This window comes from Uloborus diversus, unplaced genomic scaffold (genome assembly GCF_026930045.1).
Source record: "Uloborus diversus isolate 005 unplaced genomic scaffold, Udiv.v.3.1 scaffold_883, whole genome shotgun sequence".
Classification (NCBI taxonomy): Eukaryota; Metazoa; Arthropoda; class Arachnida; order Araneae; family Uloboridae; genus Uloborus; species Uloborus diversus.
The window spans coordinates 31,645-36,918 of record NW_026559103.1 but is presented as its reverse complement, the minus strand read 5'-3'; positions in this window follow the sequence as shown (position 1 = coordinate 36,918).

The window sequence follows — 5,274 nt, the reverse complement described above, 5'->3', positions numbered from 1 at the left end:
GTTTTCTAAATTAAGTTGTTTTTAATCGAATTCCGACAGTCACCTAGTACTAAACCGTTATTTTCCTAGTTAAAAAGGAACACAAAACTTAAACAATATAATATTCAAAACTGTTTACTTATTCGTAAGCATAGAATATATTGACAATGTATAACAACGGACTTGACAAGTTGGCCCGATGTTTTGAGAAAAACTGCGCAAAAAGTAAAAGTGCTTAATTAGTTATATTCTCAGATACATCTAACATATACCTGAGCAACTATTTGACTTTTGATGTGAAATTTAGAGGGGGAAAATATGTCTTTCTTGAATTGCATGAATTTATTGAAAATGACCTAGATACAAAAATTATTACAGTGGACTAGACCCATAACGCAATTCGACTTACGCGAAATGGCTCGAACTCGAATTTTTCGGTTTGAGCCATAGACAGGGGGGGGCGGGGGGCGGACTATCACTCACACGCGCAAGTGAACCGGTTCCCATGTCTATGGTCTGATCCTTTCTCAATGGTCTGATCCACCGAAAAAATACCACGATGATCCAAGAAGTGCAAAAAAATCACAACTGGTCACTCTTTCTCCTTCCTCTTCCGTGACGAGTTGCTTGATTGTGCATGTGCTGCAAGGAGAAGACTGTTAACAATATGATTGCGCAGCATGAATCATCACTGCCTTCATTTTTTAAGATATAAAGATAATTACTGCATCTATTATACAATATTACTATAGTGCTTCGTTTAATGATTACTACAAACCCGAAGGATGTTAATGGATTAAATTTTTGCACGGAAAGCAGGACGAGATGTCATTGTTTTAAGCTATTGAAATCTCAGGCTAACTTGGAAATCAGGAAAAACTACTACTTTAGTAGGGTCGTGGGCACTTGGAACAGCTCACTGGAAGAGGCGGTAATGAGCAAGGGGGTGGATAGCTTTAAGAGGGTCATTGATTTGCATAGGAGGACTAATTAATTGACTAGGACCAGCCTAGCTGGGCCCAGAGCCTGTTGCTGGTCGTCACATTTGTATTTGTATTTATATTTTCTATGCTATGGTTAATGTTAAATTGAGGGGTCATTGAGCACCTTCTTAAAATTTGAGTAAGAAGCTTAAACTTTTACACCAAAAAAATTAATAAGTCTAAAAAAATAGAGGATGTCCTGTACTCTAGCTGAAAAAAATTTTTTTTTTGAACCACCGTAATGTGCATGGTCAAGGAATGGTTTAAAACAGTTTCATGGGTGTTTATAAAAACGTCTTCGACTTTTCGTCTTCAACAGCTTTCTCATTTAAAAAAATAAATAAAATAAACTCGGAGTTCTATTCGGTTTGATATTTTATGAAACCTATTTATGTACGATCACAAATTGACGTAAATTAATTTAATTTAGTATATTATGCTAATTAAGAAATCAAGAACAGACTTGTATCCACCCTTAATTTATATACATTTACATTACACCTTCAAATAATATTTGCATACGGATTCTATTTTATGTAATAAAAATTACAAACAGTTTTAATTAAAGATAAGTCATGACTATTGAAATGAGGAGAAAATATTTTTGCTCTAGATATAAAAGTCAATCGATAAGGAAAAGTGCATTTTTTTTAAATAAGAGCCCATATGTATACAGATAATATTTCTAATCTACTGTTATAAAATTATTGTACTTCATTGTGTGATATAACGCAGAGTGAAATAGAAATACACAAGCAGTATTTAAAATTTGACAACAAATGCCTGAGATTTTTTTTTTTTTTTTTTTTTTGTGCAATATATAACATTCGGTGTACATGCTTAGTAGTCGGCCTACTCGGCCAATTTATAAGAGCTCTGACAATGTTTTAGGTTAATAACGAACAAAATTATTTTTTTAAAAAGTGAATAAATTGGTAAATATCAACGATAACAGATCATCCTTAACTGATAAAATATTCAGTTATCAACTTATTACATAGTATTCCTTAAAAATAAGTTTATAATATATAACTGCTTTTGTAAAACATGGCTGCATCGTATATATAAAAATTAAGAAGGATTTAGCTAATGCATTTGTCGTTTCTACTAGTAATTCTGTTGAGATTGTAATGACTGCAAAATGCATTCTACTTTTTCATACTGCATTCTGTACTCGATTCGTGAATAAAGGAAGGGAGAACGTTCCAACATTAATGAAGAAAAAAATAAAGAAAAGGTAGTATTGTTCTTTATTGTGTACAACAGTGATATATTGGTGTACTTCAAAAGCAACGCTTTGGAGCATGAGCATTATGAAATACAATAAGTAACAGACATTCGTTTCAGAGTCTATCAACAGTTGGTTTTCTAATTTTTTCGGGAAAATTCTCTCGACAAGGACAAGAATTATGTTTCAATTTCGTTCAAAAACACTGAGTTTTCAACTAGGTATAATACAAATAACATTGAAGATGGATGTGGAATGACATGAAAAATGACGAGGTAGTATTAACAGAAGCTGTTCTCAGTCAGCAGGTATATTGGAGTTCAATTATCAAGGTAATCCAAATGAGCAATAAGTAGAAGATATTAGAAAAAACTCCTGAAAAATAAGTTCCAAGAAAATGGAATACTCAAAGACTTTCCCGGTTAACAAAGTAGAGAAAGTTATGAAGCTATATCTAAAATAACACTGTGTGCTGGTCTGCTGAGAATGCGATGAGGGGCGACAGTACGTAAACAGGTAACACAAGTTGTGTCCAAAACTGACAAAAAGATGCTGACACCACAGCGGAAATGTCTCTTTAAAACTGGAATTTCATAATGCACTTCTTCACAAACCATTCTGTTGAAACTCGAACGCCTGCGCGACATCACACTCCTCCACTTGTTGCTGCAAGTGACTCTTGGAAGCTATTGAGGTCTTCTGTCTTCTTGATAATCATATTCTAGCCAAGAGAGACAGTCACTACCATGAAAGTCTTCTGCCAGTTTTTGGGTGCTGAATTCCATTCCGCAACTTTCCTCTGCAGTCTCATTCGAATCCTGCTGGTCGGCTGCTAAATAATCGTCGACGACGTACCATATGGAACCATCATACGAAGATTCCAAAAGATTGTTTTCAGATTTTACGTCTCGATGGTTTTCTATGGCAACGTCCACAGGATAACCGCTGACAAATGAAATTACCATAAAACTTAAAGTGGCTACGAACAGCATTGTAGAAATATTCAAGTTTTTTCTCAAAGAAAAAGAAGAATATGTTTGGAGTTTTTTGAGGTAGAGTCATTTTATATAAAACAGAAAAACTAGTGAAAACCCCGAAACTAAAATGTAGTCAGTATTCTACCATAAAGAATCACACTGATTAGGAATCCCCAAACATTGTGTTATCTTAAGGGTTTTAGAGCTGGAAACGTGTTTAAGGAATTTTATTCATTATCTTTTTTCATTTATCTGTGCTATTGTTTAAGTGAGCTGCTTTTGAACGCAAAAATCCAAGATAATTTATAAAAGAAGATAAGAGGGGGAAACTAAAAATTTTCTGTAGTAAATGAATCATCAAACAAAATCTTATCACATTGTGGGAAAGCTTTGATTCTCTTACTCAAGTGTAAGTTATGAATGAATTCATATGTATGAAAATGAATCGACAAAATACAAATTACAGTTGTTTATCCGGGCTAACTGGAACCAAAGAAAACCCGGATAATTTGGGTAATAAGCAAAACAAATTCTTAAACAGACTGATCCTTTATTACAACAAGAAAAAAAAAAAAAAAACAATGCTTTGTAACCAAATTACATAGGATCGTTTCGCGCGAACACTTAATCATTTTTATAGTTTAGCTGCAGTGATGTTTGTTAGGTTGCTACCAATTATTTTACGATTTAATGCAGGAGTAATACATTTAATCAAAAAAAAAAAGAAAAAAAACAAATGAATTGTTTATTTTTAGTTCCATTCCTGCTATCATAGTTTCAAATAATTATTAAGATTTTTTTTTCAAACCAACAAATTTGATCCGGATTAATCGGAGGTCTATAAAAACGGGGGGCCTGATAAACGAGGTTCTACTGCAGTAAACGTTTCTAATAAGTGTTTTTTTTTCTTTCATTTCTGAATCCAGAACCTTTATTTCATGCAAATTTTGTTTTTACAACGCATATAAGCCGTCCTCGACCTGCTCCTAGCAGAACTTTAGTAAATATTCCAGTCACGAGTGGTTAAGGCAGTCCATCCGACTGTGATACATAAACACATCATTACAGGAGGTCAGGGGAGTCAATTATCCCCTTCCCCTACCAATGGCTTTGTGAAATCAATGTAGTTACATGTAAGTGGGAACGGTTTTTACTGTCTTTTTTATTTATTTATTTATTTATTTATTTATTTATTTATTTATTTTGCACAATTTTTTTATTGAGCATAGTAGGGGTCGTTTGCCCCCCCTCCCCTGCAAATTTTCTAAATGACGAGCCTGTATCACTGCGATGCAAATTTCAATGCGGCTTATAACTAAGAGTTTCTGAAGGCATGTTAACCTTTCCTTCCCCACTGCCCCCCCCCCACCCCCACACCCTTCGCAAATAGAATAAAAGACAGGAATTCCAAAAAAATCGTTTTCTTAAAACGATAGCTAAAGCTGTAGAAACATCCTCTCCCCAGCAAAAAAAGCATGAAGCAAAAATAATAAATGAATTCTAGAGCTAGTCATTCCGGCTGGAAGATCGGCGTCATTCGAACGAGGAAAAGAGCAGGACCACCCCTTTTCGCCCCCGTGACAGATGTGGCGCCGATGCACTAACGGAGAAGAGGTCTTTAGCAATCGCTTCTCATCTCTCTTTATTAGACGGGAAACTATTCGCTTTTTCCGTGCTTTAAGGGAAAGGTTTGAATTGTTTAGAAAGTAGTGGTAGAATAAAAACGAGCGACTTCCCTCGCTATTTTCATGGCCGACAGTATTAAAATGAAATACGTGCCACTCATTTTAATACGATAACCTTTTCAATAGAAGTGAATTGGTATTGTCTTCAGAAGACCATTCCATGAGTTCTTGATACATTCTCTTTACACTCCACAAATCTCGTAGACTGTACTCAGTGCCGGATCCGCAGTTATTCCGAGCCAAGGAAAATCTTGAAACTGCCCCCCCCCCCGCTCTTACCCATCTACTATTAATTTTTCACTTCGAGTTTCAATGAAAAAAACCCGGAAATAGGGTGAATTTGCTGCCCCAAAGAAGTTGCCGCTCAGGGCGAGAGCACCAGCTTACTCCCCCTATATCTGGCAAGGACTGTACTTACAATC